Here is a 22036-nt window from a genome sequence, read left to right on the forward strand (position 1 = left end):
AGAGGAATCTACTGATGAGAGAATCAAGGGTAGCATGAGTGAATATAGGGGTGTGGAAAGATTCTAGGAAAAGGTGAAGGTGGCACAAATCAAGGAGAAATCAGTGGGATTAGATGCTTGGCATCTTGTGGATGTAAAACCAGGCATTGGCTTAATGAGAAATTGCTAGTTTTTGAGTATCCATGCCTACATTAAGCTATTAGATTAATTTCTCACTAATCTTATCTTAATCATCATCTAATCACTTATACTAATTATATTGATTCTTGCATTTGATCCACCATAGCTCATCACATTGCTGAAAATTTAACATGGTATCAGAACCAAGCTTAGGATTCATCTAATTTTTGAGCCTAATTACCCTACTAATTAAGAGTTAATCCATTTTCTTTTGCTCTTTTCAACTAACTTTTTGCACCCCCACCAGCTGCTGCTGGTGGAGGGGCTTGATCTCCCTCCAGCCTTAACATTAGGCTAAAAGATCTTAGCCATACCTAGGCACACTCCTCCAATTCAGCTCATTGCTTCAATTCGTAAAATTGCCCCCAGGAGCAGCCGGGAATCGCTGATTCACAGGCACCTTTTTCTGGAAGGAAATCCTAGATCTACACTCATACAAGGTGAATCAATATAATTCTCTTAGCCCTAGAGGTTTTTGGATGCTCTGAACATGCTGGTGATCTCAGATTTGAGAAATTTCTCAAGGAGAAGCGGCATCAAGCTTTGCATCAAATCTGAAGTGACTTTGGTAAAACGGAGATTAGGCATTCAATTTTTGGTCAAATCTTTTGTTTCTTGGCTTGATCCTCTACTAGACTAACTGCTATTGATGCCCTTGAAAGGATCTAAGCTCATTTGAACTCTAAGGCACTAGATCTGGCCTCCCCGTACACTCTATTTTCTACACACAAAACATGAGATTATTTCACTAATCAATTATTAATTAGCACTAATCACTATATTTTGGTGCAATTGATGGTTTATATTTACCATTGGGTATTTGATACATATCTCTATCACTTTAGATTGCAATTCGGAGATGGTTTGATATCCCAACCATTCAGTACAAATCAGTTACCCTTGGCTTTATGTAAATTTTGGTGAATTCAATTCTGATAACTTGTTGTAATCATCATTAAACATCAGATTGGAGTTGTAAAAGGGTAGACACTGCCCTTGAATCTTGAATTGGATCAAGAGGTAAGACTCCCTTCACATCATCACATGAGCACTGCACAAGAAATAGCTAAATTTAATGGGGAGCAAAGACCATGTATTTGCTCATGAGGAAAAATCTGTGGGGGCTAGTTGAGGAAGAGATGAATGTCCAGAGGAGCATGGGAAGGATGAGTGGAAGAGCAGAAATGAGAAAGCATTAGGGCTCATTGCACTTAGCTTAAATGATGAAATCATTCACCACATTGTAGGGATACAACAAGCTAAAGATGCATGGGACGAACTTAATAAATTATTTGGCACTCAAGCAAAAAATTCAAAAATAAATCTGCTAATACAATTCTACAAACTTGACATGAAGGAAAGTAAACCTCTAACCACAGACTTGAACAAATACAAAGCATTAAACAACAATTGCCAGCCATTGGAAAGAAAGTAGAAGATGACGAGGCACTAGCAGTGCTTCTAAAGAGTGTGGACAAGGGAGAGTATGAGAACATTGTGGCAACCATAAAGAATATACCAGATTTGAAGCTGCATGAGATAGAAGGAGCTCTACTAGAGCAAGAGAACAAGGTCAAAGAGAAGAAAGGGTTCGACCCAATAACTGGAGAGGAGAAAGCATTCTACACTTGAGGAGGCCTCGCACGAGGACAAGGATGAGGAAGAGGTAGGGGAGGAGGAAGGACCTTCACTTGTCACAATTGTGAGAAGCCAGAACATATGGCTAGAGACTGCTACAACAAACCAAATGAAGAAGGATTGACATCAGTAAACTTCATGGAAAATACTAAGGAAGAGGAGTCAGGGACATCTTTTCTTAGAGAGAAAGATGTCCACAATGTAACCTGCCCCAATAGAGTAAAACCACCTCTGCACCATCGATGATGTAGGCCATGTGGTAGATGTATGTGTGAGCACTTTAGTCAAGGTCATGGGCACTTGTAGTAGCCTTGGACACATAGAGAGAGAGAGAGTGTCAAGGACTATGAGTTAGGGACTTGAGGCACTGGTCGTGGGGTACCAAGTAAGAGGAAAACTTGTTATAGGGTCCAGGTGTGCTAGAGTTATTCACTTGAGGGGAGGTATTGAAATATGCAAGTGAATGGGTGTGTGCAGGAACAAGCCCTTAGCAAGAGACTATAAAAGGGAGTCTGTAATTGAGTGGGTAGCAGTGAAAAGGTGAGAGGAATCTACTAATGAGAGAATCAAGGGTAGCATGAGTGAATATAGGGGTGTGGAAAGATTCTAGGAAAAGGTGCCCCCAGATGTAGGGGAGGTGGTACAAATCAAGGAGAAATTAGTGGGATTAGATGCTTGGCATCTTGTGGATGTAAAACCTATAAATTGAGGCATTGGCCTAATGAGAAATTGCTAGTTTTTGAGTATCCATGCCTACATTAAGCTATTGGTCACTAATCTCGTCTTAATCATCATCTAATCACTTGCTAATTATGTTGATTCTTGCATTTGATCCACCATAGCTCATCACATTGCTGCAAATTTAACATGTGGTTCCAAGGGGGATTTTGATATCGAGTATTTTATGGTGGTTTACTTTTGGAGATGTTTAGAGGGTGCAAAATTTGATGTAGCAGATTTAGGCACTCAAATGTAGTTATGAGCTTCAAAGTACCCTTGTGCCCTTAGGAGTGGTTTGGTATGTGAGGATGAGCATGTAAGGTTCATGGGGTAGAGGGTGGTGAGGAGACGATGCCGAGGCCTTGGGGAGCCATAGTAGCATGCTAACTCATAGTAACTTTCCATTAACCCTCCAGGTTTACGGGGGAGGACTTTGAGCCCATGCAGGGTCCCTTCTTGTTTTGCAGATTTTTGGGTGTTGGGGATAGCTTTGAGTTCTTGCTTAGCTAATCATATATTGTCCTTCTCTTTATAGAATCCTTGTGCATTAGGTATGCCCTTGCCTTAGGCACCCATTGTTTCCTCCTTGATGATAAATCTTGTTGTGGTAAGGATTACAAGGCAGAAGGACTAGAGATAGAAAAGCTAAGATCCTTATCGGTTATCGCTGTGGGATATCATTGTTGATGTGGTTTTCTCTCCAAAATTTTCTCTTTCCCTTTGTTCATGGTGGTTGCATGTAGTTGTGGTTCCAAGGGGGATTTTGATATCCACTATTGTATGGTGATTTACTTTTAGAGATGTTTAGAGGGTGAAAAATGTGATGTAGTAGATTTTGGCACTTAGATGTAGTTATTACCTTCAAAGTACCTTCAAAAGGATGATTATGTGTATTATCTACACAAAGAAATTTATACTTATTTACCCCAACACATCATATCTCAACCTCAACAGGGCATCTAACCATCATAGACCTACATACACCTAGATCACTGCCACATGTCCTCAAACAACCCTGGTTCTCTTTGCACTAGGAGTAACTACCACTGATAGAATGCCAAGCTCCTCATTAAGGTTCTACTTGAAGCCACTAAAGTCACCATCCACATATGAGTGACTTGCTGATAGATCAAGCATAAAATATTGATTTACCTTTTCCTTTCCTTTGCATGATACATATGTACCTACATCTGTCCTCAACCTACCTAACCATGGACTAACATTAGATCTACTACTAGAGGACTCTCTAGGTCCACTAAGCACCTATGATTGTTGCTCTAAATTTGGGACAACACCATTTCTTCTTACATCTACATCTTATGTTGCCTTCACTGGTGTATATTAGCTACTTATCTCATCAAAGACAACATCTTTGCTTACTCGCATCTCATAAGTGGCAGGGCTATAACACCTATAACCTTTTTGCTCTAAAGCATAACCAATGAAGATGCATTTCTCTGCCTTTGCATCGAACTTTGCTCTCACTCCATTGAGAACATGCATATATGCAAAACATCCAACCATTTTCAATTGAGACGCATTGGGTTTTATGCCCATAAACTTTTGTTTAGGTGTCATACCATGAACAACCTGCAGTGTGGGGGTCCTATTCATAATGTAAATATCAATAGTTTACTGATCTTTTGTCCAAAAATAATCTGGCATATTCTTTTCACACACAAGGCATAAGAAATCATTGAACTCATTGGAAAAATACTCTTCCCCACCATTTGATCTCAGGCATTTTATTTACATACCTTTTTTCTTCTCAAGATTGAGACTGTTAATCTATGAAAGTGAGAAAATACCTCACTTTTCTCATTTATGAAAAAACCCACCCTTTCCTAGTGTGATTATTAATGAATGTAACATAATTATCTATAACCTACAATTGTTGTAGTCTTGGTCGGTCCTCATATATCCAAGTGTATAACATCTAATAGCCTTATACTAACATGCTTTTCAGGTGGGAAAGCATGTTTGACGGGTTTCATATCCTTTATGCATATCGTCAAGCTTAATCTTTGACAAACTTGTAACAATATTTTGTGCCTGTATAGATTTCAGTCATTGTACATTCACATGACCAATATGCTTATACCATATGTCAGTAATTGTAATGACACCCATCTTTCATTTGCAAACATGGCTACTTTCACCTCAAACATGGTAACATCCAAAGTAAAAATCTTATCATTTTTATTACTCTTTGCAATCAAGTGGTATAATTAATTTTTGAAGTCTTTCACAAAACACTCTTGAGGATTGAACCTCACATATAGACCTTGCTTAACCATTTGTCCACCAATAGAAACTAGGTTCTTTATAATATTTGGAACATGAAGTATATTTGCTAAGTACATCATTTTGCCATCTTGCAATGGACAATGGCACTTTACCAACATGAAGTACATCTGCTAAGTACATCTTTTTTTCATCCTTCATAGACAATGGAACTTTACCATCATGTGTAATGGGATTCACAATATCATCACTTGTTACCACATATCTTGGTTTTTTCATTTTTTCTACATATCTCTAAACAAATCACCATGTGTAAGGTTCCCCCTTCCAAAATAGGGGAAACACTTAAGATAGTCTACTAAGTCTTAACTTGGAGAAAATTTCCTACTCGTCGACACCTTAACCATGCAAAGATTCAAGGATACGATTTGTAGGTAAGACCTAGTCCTATCTCGCAGGGGGAGCGTTGTCTTCTAAAAATCAAATCACCCATAGGGTAATTGATCATAATTTGGGCAACTACTAATCTTGATTCCTAGAGACAACACTTTTTTCTTCATCCATGCAAGGCACAGCCGCTGGCCTAGTCTTCTAGAATAGAGTTGCTCGAGAACCTATTTATCTAGTGTAGGGCTTTCACTTAATCTGTTGGAAAGCTACCCGACTAATCGGGTCCACCCGTCCGTAGGATGGTGCCGTCGAGGCATTCCATCCACTTTTTACCCTACTCACGTGTCAATTTGTTTCCTAATTAATCCTACCACACTGTTTGACATAAATAAACATGTTCCTTAATTAGAGCCCTTTCACAAGGTTCGTTATAATAATGCTAAAGACAAGATATTAAAAAAACATTTATACAAGAATCAATTCCATACAAGACAAACCGACTCTCTTATTCTTTTTCTTTATACTGTCGATGATCTAGAATTCGGCCTTCCAGCCTCTACACAAAAACCCTACGGGACCATACACCTCGTCTCGTTAGCTGGAGAGGACTCAAGCCGGGCCTATCGCTATAAGCTGGAATTTTCTCCCCAAGAGATAATGTCTCCATATTTTGAGGTAATGAACAACTCCTAAGAGCTCCAAATCATGGGTGGCATAATTTGCTTCTTCATATTGCTTTAGCTTGCAAGAAGTATAAGCAATTGGCCTTCCTTCTTGGCCAAAGACACCACCAAGTGCTAGACTAGTGGCATCAGTAACCACTTCAAGTTCCTTGGTGAAACGAGGAAGTTTCAGGATTGGGGCAGAAGTAATAATGGTCTTGAGCCGATCAGAACTGTTTTGATGGATTGGCAACCACACTATTTTGCAATCCTTCTTAAGAAGATCCATCAAGGGTGCAGCTACCAGGGCATAATCTTTGATGAAAATCCTGTACCATCCTGTGATTCCCAAAAACCCACGAACTTCACGAACTGATTTAAGGGGTGGCCACTCCAATATATCTTTGACCTTGGCGGGATCTACTGAGATACCATCTTCGGAGAAGATGAATCCAAGATACTCAATTTGATGAGTAAATAAGGTACATTTTCTCTTCCTATCATAGAGTTTATGTCTGTGGCGTAGCAATTGCAGAACCCTACACACATTGTTGAGGCTAAACTCAGCACCAATGAAAGATCCCTCCCCCTCCGCGCAACGAATTCGGGGGTGCTAGCAGCGGAAGTAGCACTTCTTGCGCAGGGTAGAGCCTCTCACTCAGGGCCTTGCCCACGGATATCCGGACAAGAGACTAATCCCTCGGTTCTTCCAAAACCGAACCCGAAAAAACTTCCCTTGCCCAGAAAGCAGGCGATTCCTCTAGGATATTTTTATTCTAACGTAGTCAAGAGCCTTAACTAACCAAATTGATCCGACCAAACCAATAAGTCACATGGTCAGATTAAGGAAGAAACTTGCACTTGGGTCATAGAGACCAACGCTTTTTTCCTCATCGAGAGACATGCCGTTGATTCTTTTCCATAGAACAAGACTATCCGGGATTTACTTCATCTATCGTACCATAACAGAATTGAGTCTCATTTTAGGGATCTATCAGTCCAGCCTAACCCCATCCAGTCCCATGGGTTAGCCAACCGCCCAACCACTATAGTGATAGGATCCATTTAGGAATTTGGTTATGTTTTGTCTCGGGTACCAGGGAAAAGATTTCCCAGGCCCCCTAGTAGCCGGTGCTTCATGCAAACTTCAAGATAGTCACACCACTTACACACCCAATATGAAATTGCCTGTTCCACAGATTCAGCTGTCTTTAAAATAATCTTTTAATGAAACCAGAGTATCACTGATCATAATTCTCCAAAATATCTGGTTGAATTCTAATTTCCAATCATTCTTTCATTGGTGTACCTATGGCATCATTGGCAACCAGAACGCTCACCGCCTGTCCACTCAGGGGCCTTTTCAATAGTTCCTAGCTCATAGTACCTGGAAGTATATTCACTTATAAAAATTCAGATGGACTCTCCATTGAAGATCAGCAAGATCAACCAACAAATCCATATAAAAGAACCATGGACTCATCCATTGAGGACCAGCAAGGTCAATCAACCAGATCCATGCCCGAGCAACTCTAACACCTTGTTCCATTTTTCTTCCTCGATGCACGTGTGGGTATCTTCGGCGACTAAGAGCCTGAGCATCGTATGGTCAGCACCCTCTAGGATCCTTTACAGGTCTTCACTCATAGGCCACTTCCTTGGTCCCTCATCCACCGTATCGGAAGCTCGCCATTTAAATCGAACTGAGGCTGGTCAAGACCTCGGTCGACCTTGCTAAAAGCGAGACGTCCTCCGTTGACTCTCCGTCAACTGTTGCAACTTTATCAATTTGATCTCCCACGACCTCATTCACAAGATGGTCAAAACGCTTTCCCATCATTCTTGACATAAAACAGTCCTTTAAAAATAGGTCATAAATATAGTTTCTAAATGAACTCTCATCTTTCCACATTGTTCCACATCATTTCTTGTTATTCCACATTCTTCTACATCAATTCACATTTCTTAATCCACATTCAATCATCATATGTATTCCCATCGTCCTTTATCCATTCTCATCCAATCACATTATATTACATCCCATCACATTTATCCACATCTATCCTCATCACATCTCATCCATTCTCATCTACCCATATCCACATCACATTACATCACATCTATTCACATCACATCTCATCCATTCACATCTATCCCGATTCACATCACATCACATCTTATTCATTCACATCTATCTTGATTCACATCACATTCATATCTCATTCATTCACATCTATCCCGATTCACATCACACCACATCACATTCATCTCACGTCACATCACATCTATTTCACATCATATCACATCCATTCACATCACATCTCATCCATTCACATCTATTTACATCACTCCACATCTATTTACATCAAATCTCATTCATTCCATCTATCCCGATTCACATCACACCACATCACATCCATCTCACATTACATCACATCTATTTCACATCACATCACATCTCATCCATTCACATCTATTTACATCACATCCACATCTATTTACATCACATCACATCTCATCCATTCACATCTATTTACATCACATCCACATCATATCTCATTCATTCCATCCACATTACATCACATCCACATCCATCCATATCTCTTCACATCCATACACATTCCATCTCATTCATCCACATCCATCTAGTCATTCACATGCACATCTATCCACATCCATCCATACATTCACATTCACATCCACATATATTCACATCACATCACATTTCATCCACATCTTATCACATTCACATCCACGTTCATTTGCATCACACCATATCTTATCACATCCATATCCACATTCATTTGCATCACACCACATCTTATCACATCCATATCCACATTCATTTACATCACATCACATCCTATCACCTATCCTCACATCTCATTCTCATCTCTTCATTCACATCCACATCCACATCCACATCCATTTACATCACATCCATCTCACATATCCTCACATCTCATTCTCATCTCTTCGTTCACATCTATTGACATTTAGTAACATTTTCTATTTTTGATACACCAATGGGACTTTCTAAATTTCTACCAATTGCTTGGCCTAGTTAAAGGTACTTTTTCTCGACGGATATTTTCATATTCTTTCTCAAATTTCTGAAGTGAATTATATTCAATATTCTTCTTTTGAGTAAAAGATTCATGGGATTTACAGAAATCAATTCTACCCATATTTTCCAATAATGCTCAAAATTCCACTTTTGATAAATACTCATAGTTTGAATTGTGCTAAAAATTTCTCTTTTTTCCATTTAATTTCTTGGATCTCAAATATCATGAAAATTTCACTTTTTACATTTAAATGATTGAATTTTAAATGTCACGAGAATTCCTCTTTTATCATAAAATAAATTTATCTAAAATTTCTCTTTTCTTTAATAAAATATCCATTATCTCAATTTTACCAAGAATTCCACTTTTACCATTTAAATGATTGAATTCCAAATGTCATGGGAATTCCTCTTTTATCAATTAAATTTTCTCATGCATAAATTAAATTTATCTAAAATTTCTCTTCAAATTTAAATAAAAATATCAATTAATTTAAATATTATAAGAATTTCACTTTTTAATATTTAAATGATTGAATTCCAAATGTCATGGGAATTCCTTTTCTATCATTTAAATTTTCTCATGCATAAATTAAATTTATCTAAAATTTCTCTTTAAATTTAAATAAAAATATCCATTAATTCAAATATGCCAAGAATTCCACTTTTACTATTTAAATGATTGAATTTAAAATGTCATGGAAATTCTCTTTTATCATTTAAATTTTCTCATGCATAAATTAAATTTATCTAAAATTTCTCTTTAAATAAAATATTTATTATTTTAATATACCAAAATTTCTCTTTTTTCATTTAATTACATGGATCTCTATTATCATGGAAATTTCTCTTTTTGCATAAAAATAAAATTACCAAAATTATCTCTTTTCTTAATTACTTATTTATGCATAAACACTAAAAATTAGTTTTCCAAGAATGTGATGAAAATCATTCTTTTAGCATAGGATGACCAATCCTAGAATATGGTAGGAAGTCCTCTTTTCACATTATGTACAAAAATGAATTATGTATTAATTTCTTAAAAATTTTGCCATAGCTTCCGTGCTATTACTGATATTTTTTAATATTTTTGAAAAGAATAAGACTATAATACAATTATGATAGGATAACTATAATTGAACCTAAATCTATGGAATTAAATCATAAGTTTATCATAATTTTATTAGTATAAAAGCATAAAAATCCATTTTCTTAACCTCTACCTTCACAAGCCTAGAGTTTGATTTTTGAATTGAGAATTTATCAATGAGAAGCATCATTTGAATAGAGAATTGGTCATAGGAATGACCATTCTTTTGGGGGAAGAGAGATATACATAAAAACATCCTAAATTAAGCATAAAGATAAACTTTTCTTAATTATTCATTACAACTCTTAAGAAAATCTTGATTTGCATTATAAACACTTAATGAGAAACTTCTCAAGCTTGAGAGGGGTTGAGAAGTGAAAATATTGAGAATAGTAGAGAAAAACCATGAAATTACATCTTACCTCTTGATTTTGCTTGCTTCTTTATCATAGAAGGAAGTCCCCCAACCAATCAATTGGTTTAGTATATTGAGAAGAAAGCCCCAAGGATTGTTGAAGAGAGAGAGAAGCTCCACTTCCAAAAGTAGAGGATTTTTAAGTAAATAAAATATTAATTATTTTAATATACCAAAATTTCTCTTTTTCCATTTAAATACATGGATCTCCATTATCATGGAAATTCCTCTTTTTGCATAAAAATAAAATTACCAAAATTACCTCTTTTCTTAATTACTTATTTATGCATAAACACTAAAAACTAGTTTTTCAAGAATATGATGAAAATCATTCTTTTAGCATAGGATGACCAATCCTAGAATATGGTAGGAAGTCCTCTTTTCACATTATGTACAAAAATAAATTATGTATTAATTTCTTCAAAATTTTACCATAGCTTTGCTGCTTTACTGATAATTTTTAATATTTTTGAAAAGAATAAGACTTTATAATACAATTGTGATAGGATAACTATCATTGGACCTAAATCCAATTTATGGAATTAAATCATAAGTTTATCATAAATTTATTAGTATTATAAAAGCATAAAAAGCCATTTTCTTAACCTCTAGCTTCACAAGCCTAGAGTTTGATTTTTGAATTGAGAATTTATCAATGAGAAGCATCATTTGAATAGAGAATTGATCCTAGGAATGACCATTCTTTTGGGGAGAGAGAGATATACATAAAAACATCCTAAATTAAGCATAAAGATAAACTTTTCTTAATTATTCATTACAACTCTTAAGAAAAGCTTGATTTGCATTATAAATACTTAATTAGAAACTTCTCAAGCTTGAGAGGGGTTGAGAAGTGAAAACATTGAGAATAGTAGAGAAAAACCATGAAATTACATCTTACCTCTTGATTGTGCTTGCTGGCTTATCATAGAAGGAAGCCCCCAACCAATCAATTGGTTTAGTATGTTGAGAAGAAATCCCCAAGGATTGTTGAAGAGAGAGAGAAGCTCCACTCTCTCCAAAAGTCGAGGTTTTTTAAGGGATAATAGAAAATATGCTTATTTTAATGTAATACTGGCATTGGTCTAGTTTACAGATGAGAATACAAAAGAATGAGGGTCTATTTATAAGTGAGGGAGGCCACTAACAGAGTCCAACTAAGTTCTATAATTTTCCAGCTTCAGTTTGGCTGAATTTGGACAAGATTTGGACCAGTTTAGCTCCCATTTTGATCCAGTTTGATCAAGGAGAGAGAAGAGATAAAAATATCACCATTTTTTTTATTTAGAAACTCATCCACATGTGTGAAATAGGCACCTACCTTAAGGTCTCCCCCTCCCTTTACCAAGGTGTCAAAAATGTATCATTATTCCAAAATATCTCATTTTTTAGTAATATCTCATAGTTTTTAACTAATAAACCTTGTACTCAGACAACTCTTCATCTTATGTGAGCATTTACTCATTTTTGGGTATTTTCTTTTATTCATTGGATTTATCTCATCCCAACACTTGGATTAATCTTATTGGCCCATAGCAACCTTGATTGGACCATAATCCAAAAATTTTAGAAAATCTTGATGCGTAGGCTAAGGTCTTTTAAATTATTTTTAATTGATTCCTAATGCACTTTGGAGAATTTATTTTGAACTTTTGCTTAAGGGGAAACCATTTCAGACAGTAGGAGGATTTTTATATCCAAAGATATCTCAATTTTGGATTACCTCTCTGTTGTTGAGAGATGTAATCGTGGTATTGTGTGTATGTGGGAAAGCACCCTAGAGGTGCAAGATACTGTGGTAAGATAGGAATGCCACATGTAATATTGTATGGTGTGTGAGTATTGACCAAAAGAAGTGGAAAAGGGAGTGCCACATGGATAATGATGTGTAAAGTGGGATAAGGCTAGAAAGCCTATATCATTGTATGGTTCATTGTGATATGCAATAGAAGGGAATAGTGTTGAGTGTGCAATCTCTCTCTCTCACTCACGGAGTTCTTAGTGTGGTTTAATCTACCTTAATTATGTTGCTTAATCATTGTCTATCACCATGATCAATCCCATTTTTAGATTGTTAACATGGTATCAGAGCTTGGGTGGGCTCTTGGTCATGGTGTTTATTATGTATATTAGCTTGCTTAGTTGTTCATATGATTAAGTATTATTTTCAGTTTATATTATGAAAAAAATTATGCACACTCATACTATCATTTGGATTTTCATTTGTGAGGATTTGAGAGGAGATTTGCAACAAGGAGGTTGCATAAAGCTGCCCAAGAGAGTTGCAAATGGAGTTTTGCAACATGGAGAGCTTGCTCGTCATCAAGGAAGCTGAAAATGGAGATTTCAACATTATGAAGGCTATGGAGTCTTCATCATCGTCAAGGAGAAGCTGCCAAGAGAAGATATGCTGCTGATTATGCCTCAAGAAGGTTGGTTTTGTGAAGTTTTGCCTCAAAGTTTTGGATTTGAGCATGGAAAAATGCTCAATGTTGAAGGGTTGCTGGTTGTTAGGATATGTGGATCCCATGGATCTTGCATTTGGGCAAAGAGCATGTTTTAAGGTGCATGTTTTGCTTGGCTGAAGCAAGCAAGGTTCGAGACTCAAGATGGAGTCCATGTATGTGCATCAAGAGGAGGATGCACATGTGTTCGCTCATAGAAAATGAGTGAGAGTGGTGGAAGTAGTGGAAACTTTCACATGTGAATGCACCTATGGTTTCTCATAGGGAGAAACTCAAAGAAAGAACCTTTGAAGAAACATGCAAGATAGCATGCATTGTGGCGCTCAATTTTGGAGCTCATAGAGGCCATGTCAATGGCTATGTGGAAAACCTTGTTGAGAAAACGTGGTGCTCATGCTAGATCAAGTGTGTGGAGAGACTCACAAAATACAAGAACAATATCTTGCTTATTTAGTTGTTTATGAATACAACTTGGCCTTGCTCCATACAAAATGCCTCATGGCCTCACCTTTAAATAGGTGAGCAAGTGGACCTTAAGTCCCTTCACACTCACACCCTTCTCTCACCCTTCTACATAACCTTAGTCTCTTAATACCCTCCCTCAATACCAACTATGGAAGAATGGAATAGGTGGTATTGGACATAAGATGCCTTTATAACATTAGGCGTACAAGGCTTGAATATAGGTGTGGTTATCTAGGATTTACAAAAGAGTTCCTAGAGCCTTAGAGGCTAATACAATGTTGCCTTCTAAGTCTTTATTTGTTTGTCGATGAAGATGTACACCTCAATGATGGTGCACCCCACTCTTTGTGTTTGCTTGACTTCTTGTAGTTAGATGACATGCTTTAGATGTACATGCCATTGCTTCCACCACATGCTCTCCACCTTGACCATTCTCACACAATGATCATGACAAGGCTGCCACGCTTGCTTAAATGGTTTGCTTATAGATGTTCCTCCAACATGCTTGATGCTCCCTTGAATACCATATCTCCTCCATGGGCAATGAGGTAGATTTAAATGGGAAAGGGAAAGGGAGGGTCTTACCACTTGCCTTATGCATTGGTCAAGGGCAGTGTCTACTCCACAATTACAACAACTTTTGTGCATGTTAGTTACATGATACCCATTAGGGTTTGAAGTTACAAGGTTAATGAGAGTGAGTAAGTGGTTGAGGTAAATGCTCAAACCAATAAGGTTGATCATCCTTGGCTCAAGAAGGAGAGGACATGGCTCATAATGTTGCCAATGTCTCTTACAAAAACAATGCCAAAAGATGCTTAAAATCATGACAAACAACAAGGTAGAGCATTTAGGGATTCTGTGCTCAACCTTACAACTCATCTTATATGATGAAAGTGCAGATGAAAGTGTAGAATATGCAGCGGAATGACATGCCTTGGGCTTGGGAAATGAGAACATATGACTTATGGCATGCCTATGCCTCTTACAAACAAGGGCCTCAAGGGTAATACACATAAACATTGAAGATGAGCACTTAATGTACATGTGCCCAACTTTAAGAACACTAAAAAATCTGAGTTTTATGATGAAAAACGAGAAATCTTCAACCTCTTTGACTTATGAGATGAAGACAATGGCTCATGGTTGCACCATTTCTCTTTGGAAGAAACAGATTGGCGATGAAAACTTGTAATGTGGCACTTATGGTGTGTGCCCGGCCTCCATGTTGATGAAGAAGAGCCTTCTTAATGTAAATGACCTCCTCCTTTGATGGTTAAGACCACCTTAGTGTTAAGCAACACTTTGGTTGATGATTAATATCACCATTAGTGTGTATAAAACATAATTAGTGTTAAAAAATACATTTTTAGTGTAAAATAACACTTATTTTGGTGATTAGTTCATATTAGTGTTTAATAACACTATTAGTGTTTAAGAATACTTTAAAATAACCTCCCTTTGCTGGATTAATAGAGTAATTAGTGTTAAACAACACAATTAGTGCTTAAAAGCACACTTTGAAAGCTTTGAAAGCTTGAAAGTTGATGTTGATGTTGAAGTTTGACGGGAATGAGATTTATGAATATCTCATGTGGTTGGAATCTCTTCAAAACCAAGAGAAATCTCAGCAACAAACATTTACTTCATCACTTGATTGATTAGAGCAAAGGGGGTGATGATATGAGCAAGAAAAAATCACCAAACATGAAGCTTTAATGGAAGCTTGAGGGGAAAAGAGAGAGGCGACTAGTTTTCTTCTAATTGCCGACATGTTGCTGCGTGGTTGGAGCTCAAATCAGAGCTGTAGCACCTCCACTCAATGGGCTACCATAGCCCTAAAGCCCCTTGCCTAATGGTGGCTTATAGGCGGGCTACGACCAGCGATCAAAACATAAACTGCAGGCGGGTTGCTACAGACAGAATGCCGCAGCGCCGCAAGGAGGAAACACACAATCGCCCGTACAAAATGATGCGCCTATGAGTCCTCTACACCTTCCTTGAAGAAATCTTTGAAAGATATGGCTTCTATAGGCTACTGGAAGCCCTCCACCATGAGAGGGTTGAGCTCCACACAAGAAAGATAAGCAAAAAATGGATATTTTTGACCTATTCTACACCACAAGTGGTTCAAATCACCTAAGCTCTAGATACCATGTTGAGAAAACGTGGTGCTCATGCTAGATCAAGTGTGTGGAGAGACTCACAAAATACAAGAACAATATCTTGCTTATTTAGTTGTTTATGAATACAACTTGGCCTTGCTCCATACAAAATGCCTCATGGCCTCACCTTTAAATAGGTGAGCAAGTGGACCTTAAGTCCCTTCACACTCACACCCTTCTCTCACCCTTCTACATAACCTTAGTCTCTTAATAAACCTCAACTTGGAGATTAAGGAGGCAAATTAAATTGCAGCAAGAAGAAAGCACACATCACAAAGAATGAGTGGCAGAGAAGCAAGTCTATTTACACCTTCTTAAATAGACAATGGAGTACAGTGCTAGAAAAAGCAGATAGCTGCCTCTATAGCATGCTCCAAGAGCAGATCCGGAAGTAAATCGACAGCAGCAAACTGTACAAGTGCCATTGCTAGACTCAGATAGCCTATCATCGCCCAGTAGGTAGCGCAACACAATAGAGCATACAAATAGCAATCGCGAGTGCCAACTAAAATGCCTACAGATAGAGAACATTCCAAGTAGCCAAGATTAACAGGGAAGAAGAAGTGAGCAGCGCAAATTGGTGGCAGAAGGAAGAGTCCTAGAGAGGACAAGCAGTTATGGTGAGCTCAAAGGAGAGAAGCTCAAAGAAGATGACCTACACGGTGGGTCCTATAGCTGCATATTTTAGCAATGCAGACGTTTGGGAAGAAGATGATCACGTGGCACTATTGCAGAGGTAGCCGAGGAGAGACCGTGACCTGCACAGAGGGACAATACCCGCCATAGCTGCTGTCTAGGAGCAGTCGAAAGAAGGAGAAGAAGATCATGTGTGTGTATCAGGGGTGTGTATCAGGGCTGCAGAGCAAAACCAACTCGTCGGCACACAGAAGCGCATTCAACGTGCAGTCGTGCAGACATTTCAAAAAAAATTATAAAAAAATAATAATAATAATAATTAACAAAAAAACGTGAGCCCTTGAGCAAGATAATGTTCAAACGTAAGGCTTTAAAAAATTATCTTAATAAGCCCCCATTCACACACATCTTTTGAATATATATGATATTGAGATGATTTTAAAGGGTTTCATGGGCTCATTTAAAATTGTGATCACACACTTGGGTACCATACCCGACTATGGCCAAAAGGGTTTGTAATTTTATTTTTCACCCAAATATGATGATGGACAATCGTCCACGAGCATGCGTGCTCAAAACGAAAATTTTTGTAATCATCCATGGTATGAGGGTAGCCTGCCTGAGCTCACCTAGAAGCTCGAAATGGTTGTTGCGTGATGTGTGCAAGAGCGATGCACGTGTGAGGTGCATGCGCATGGGTTGGTTCCCACCCGAACTTCCACGTTCAAATCGGACTCAGTGGTTCCGCTGTGAGCGAGTCGGCTCAAAATGGACTAGGTGTCTAAGATGGTAGACACGGGCACACATGTTTGGTTGATGGACACTCCAATGTATCATTGGGGGAGTGTTGAGAGGTAGCGTTTGTGCAATGCTACATTGATATGGATGATGGATGATGGGTGAGTTGTGGAACACCTCGATTAAGAGGGGGTGTTGAGAGATGTAATCGTGGTGTTGTGTGTATAGGGGAAAGTACCCTAGAGGTGCAAGATATCGTGGTAAGATAGGAATGCCACATGTAATATTGTATGGTGTGTGAGTGTTGACCAAAAGAAGTGGAAAAGGGAGTGCCACATGGATGATGATGTGTAAAGTGGGATAAGGCTAGAAAGCCTATATCATTGTATGGTTCATTGTGATATGCAATAGAAGGGAATAGTGCTGAGTGTGCAATCTCTCTCTCTCACTCATGGAGTTCTTAGTGTGGTTTAATCCACCTTAAATATGTTGCTTAATCATTGTCTATCACCATGATCAATCCCATTTTTAGATTGTTTACACTCTCTCTAGGCCAAAACAGGTTCTTCCTTGATATGACCATGTGACTTACTGGTTCGATCGGATCAATTTGGTTAGTTAAGGCTCTTGTTTACGTTAGAATAAAAATATCCTGGAAGAATCGCCCGTGCTTTCTGGGCAAGGGAAGTTTTTCCGGGCTCGATTTTGGAAGAACCGAGGGATTAGTCTCTTGTCTGGATATCCGTGGGCGAGGCCCCGAGTGTGAGAGGCTCTGCCCTACGCAAGAAGTGCTACTTCCGCTGCGCAGAGGAGGCAGGGATCTTTCAGCTGGTATCAGAGCAAATTGGCTAAAGTGGATCAACCGAGAAGCAAGTAATATCTAAAATTTATGAAGTACCAATAAAAGATTGTAATTGTGTGATGAAATTCATACAAATTGATATTCAAAATAAAAATTCATAAATTGGTAATTGGGTCTTCAGATGGAAGTCCTGCAATTGTATGGAATCCCTAACATGCTTGAGGCCTAGATATGATGGTATTTACCCTATAACTCCAAGGACTGTGACTACCTGTATATACCGTGGGTATAACTTTGCCCACCTATGTATATCCATTTGGCTATCACGGCACTTACCACCTAGGGTTCACCCCATGCCATTATATACACACTTCTTCTATCTATACATTGTTAAGATGTCAAGCTCAACATGATCTGACACTCACGAGGTACTTGCGTGACCGTTCGACATTTATATCATTGGCAGATTTGATAGCTAGCACCGACATATCTTCGCAGAGATTCTACAATTGGACTACACTGTGACCCCTACCCACTCCACTTTAGCATGTTCACATTATGGACTCCTTTTATATACTCTAGTATGTGTGTTAGTCACTTTATCTTTTTTGTAGACCTCTTCTGTTAAAGAAGAAGAAGAAGAAGAATTTTCAGCCTCTCACCTTGTGTGTTCTCTTCTAGGGTTTGTGTGAGTGAGTGTGTGATTGCAAGAGCTCAAGCTTCCTTCTCCCCTGCATGTTTTCATGGTATAAGAGCTTGGTTCATGCTAAGGAGTTGAGCGGCAAGCAAGAGAAGCACAGGAAGTGGTACGAGGGTAAGAGCTACATCTACTCTTCTCCCTTTGTGTTGGCTACTACACCCTTGTTTTGGGAGCTCTTCGGGAGGCACCGTCAAACGAACTTCGATTGAGGAGATTTCTTCACAAGAGAAGAGCTTAAGGAAAATTATATTATCCTTTGGATGGAATTTTTTAAGCCCCAAGCACATTTTGGGTACGTCTGGACCTCTGTTTTTCAGTTCGCATGCGTTCACGGGAGCACTGGGCGGGTAAGTTTCGATTCTCTGTTGAATTCTATTTTTGGTAGTACTGCAAGAAGGGAGATTGGTTGTGCAAACACTGTGTGTACTGCAAAGAGGTCTTACAGGTGCTATTGGGTGTATGTATGCAAGTTGAGGTCACTGGTTGTGACAGTTTGGGTGTAGCATTGTACCGCTGCAAAGAATACAACATTTTATGCAGGTAAAATAAGAGTGTTGTTTTTAGTGAGTTTGTGTTGCAGACAAGATGTCAAATGATGAAATTAATCAAATTGTTATAGAGAAGCTTGACAAGAACAACTTCCATGCTTAGAGGTTTAGATTGACAAATTTTATAATGGAAAAAGGCTATTGGGACTACATCGAAGGTGAACATAAGGAGGCACCAAAGATACCGGGGAGATCAATCCAACTCCTACAGATGTAAAAGAATACAAGGATTGGAATCAAGGAGCAAGAAAATTCATGTATTGGCTTTCTATTAACATATAGGACACCATGATTGGGCATATACAGGATGCCAAGTCACCCAATAAGGCATGGGACACCTTGGTGAAGCTGTCTAAAACTAACACCAAGGCATGAAAGATTCAGTTGAAGAATGAGCTTCATACTGTGGAGAAGAAAAACATGTCTGTGAATGATTATGCCTTGAAGATCAAGGACATTGTGGAATCCCTTGCATCTATCGGTGTTTCTATTGATGATGATGATGATGATAAGGGAGAAGTATGTCTACATGGTCTTGGGCCACAATACAAGGCATTCAAGACATCTATTCAGACTCAGGAAAACATTCCCAACTTTACAAATTTGGTATCAATGCTGATCATTGAAGAGAAGAATTTGGGTGAAGATCAACAATCTTCACAAAACAAAAACAGTTTAGAGCAACAGGCCTTCTACACAAGTTCAAGTAGAGGACGAGGTAGAGGTCGTGGATGTGGCCAAGGTGGTGGCCGAACAGGTAATCAGAATTATGGTCATCAGCAACAATTCCATGAATCAAAACAACAACACATAGGTGGAAGATGCCAGTTTAGAGGCAAGGGGAGTCAAAGAGGAGTGGTGATAATTCGCAAAGATAGCATAATGATACATGAGGTTATTTTTACTGTGGTAAGCCTAGACATGTGCAGGCAGATTGCTATAAGAAGCAGAATGACATGCAAAATGGAAAAGTGCCGCAAAATAATTATGTGTTCTCTAGTAGGAATAATGAGGATAATGAGAGGTTATTTGTCATGCATGTAGTTAATGGAAAAGTGTAGCAAATAACTATGCGTCCTATAGCAGAAATAATGAGGATAATGAGAGGTTGTTTGTCATGCAACATGCAGTTAATGTTGTGTCTAGAAGTGGTGTAGCAACATGTAAGGATGATGTATGGTATGTTGATTCAGGTGCTTCAAACCACATGACAAGTCATGGTGAGTGGTTCAAGGAAATGAAGAGTCTTCAAAGACCAGGTTTTGTTGAAATAGGTGATGACACTCCTCATCCGATTTCCCATGTTGGAGATGTGCCATTGTCTATGCAGGATGGTAAGGTGAAGTACCTTGTAAATTTACTTCATGTTCCAAACATTACAAAGAATCTGGTTTCTATTGGCTAGATGATTGAGCAGGGTTTGTAGGTGTTGTTTTAACCCTGATGGTGGTTGTTATGTAGAAGAATTTAAAGATAAGTGTAGGTTGGTTGCAAAAGGGGACAAAGCGGGCAGAATGTTTACAATGAATGCAAATATGCCTAAAGTGAGTGCTACAATGTTTGTAAATGGTTCAAGACTTGTTGTAGATACAAACATTTGGCATAAGAGAATTGGGCATGTAAATGTGCAAAGAATGAAGTCTATGCAGATTAAAGAAATTGTGACAAGGCTGCCTAAGTTTGAGGTTGAAGGTATGCAGAAAGTATGTGAAGCATGTCAATTTGGAAAGAAAACAAAGCATGTATTTCCACATGACAGAAATGTAAGCAGGAATGTACTAGATGTTGTGCATTCAGATGTACGGGGTCCTACGAAGACTATGTCATGGGTGGTGTAGGTACTATGTAACATTCATTGATGACCACACGAGGAAAGTGTGGGTATATTTCATGAAGGAGAAGAGTGAGGTTTTCACTCATTTTCAAAATTTCAGAGTGATGGTTGAAAAGCAGACAGGAAAACATGTGAAGTGCCTAAGGTGAGATGGAGGGGGAGAATACTTCTCCAATGAGTTCTCTGATTTCTTGCAAAAGACTGGCATTCAGAGATAGTTTACATGTATATACTCTGCACCAAAATGGAGTTGCTGATGATGAGTAGAAAAACAGACACATTACAGAGATAGCACAAGCATTGATGGTAGAGAAGAATATGCCGCATAGCTATTGGGATGAGTCTGTGTCTACAATAGTTTATATCATGAACAAGACTCCTATTGTAGCCATACATGATGTAATGCTAGAGGAAAAGTTTACTGGCAAGAAACCTGATTTGTCTCACTTAAAAGTCTTTTGATGTATTGCATATGTGCATGTGCCAGATGAGTTGCGTATTAAGCTGGATCCAAAGGCTTAAAAATGTGTGTTTATTATTGGGTATTCCCTTGAGCAAAAGGGATATAGATGTTATAATCCTGCTACACGTGAATTGAGGGTAAGCATGGATGTTGTATTTGATGAGTAGCTGGTATGTTGCTAAAAAAGATGTTGTTGGGACTAATGTAAGTGAAAATGTAGTTGCACAGAATGCAAGTAACCAATCACAGTCATTGAGTGGACCAGGAGAGTCCTCATACAGCAGTTCTGTTGATAGACCATGGAGTGGTAGGCTATACATCATAAAACCAGTCTTGGAAATGTAGTTGCTACCTCACATAAAGGCAAAGAGAAAGTGGTTGAGCCCCTTGGTATATGCCTCATATTTCTTCAGGGAATTCTCTTGTTGTTGGAGAGTCTAGTGGCTCAGAGATGAGCCTTGATGAGGAGCTTGGGATTCCAACAATGAGGACACCGTGTAAATAAGGCTTTGGCAAAGTTATAAAGATCTGAAAGAGTCAAAAACCCTATGTAGAGGTCAACTTACAATGGATATGTGGCACATCACTATGCTTACATGGAAAAAGTTGTGCAGGTTGTAGAGCCCACATGTTTTGATGAGGCTATTGGAAATGTGTATTGGGAGAAAGCTATGGATGAGGAGATGGATGCATTGTATGGAAATGAGACTTGGGATTTGGTGCCATTGCCCCTGAAGGCAAGAAAGCTATTGGATTTAAGTGGGTGTATAAGGTGAAACATAACAGTGATGGTAGCATAAGCAGGTACAAGGCT

The sequence above is a fragment of the Cibotium barometz genome, chromosome 56 (genome assembly GCF_041138505.1).
Source record: "Cibotium barometz isolate CiBa-2024 chromosome 56, ASM4113850v1, whole genome shotgun sequence".
NCBI lineage: Eukaryota > Viridiplantae > Streptophyta > Polypodiopsida > Cyatheales > Cibotiaceae > Cibotium > Cibotium barometz.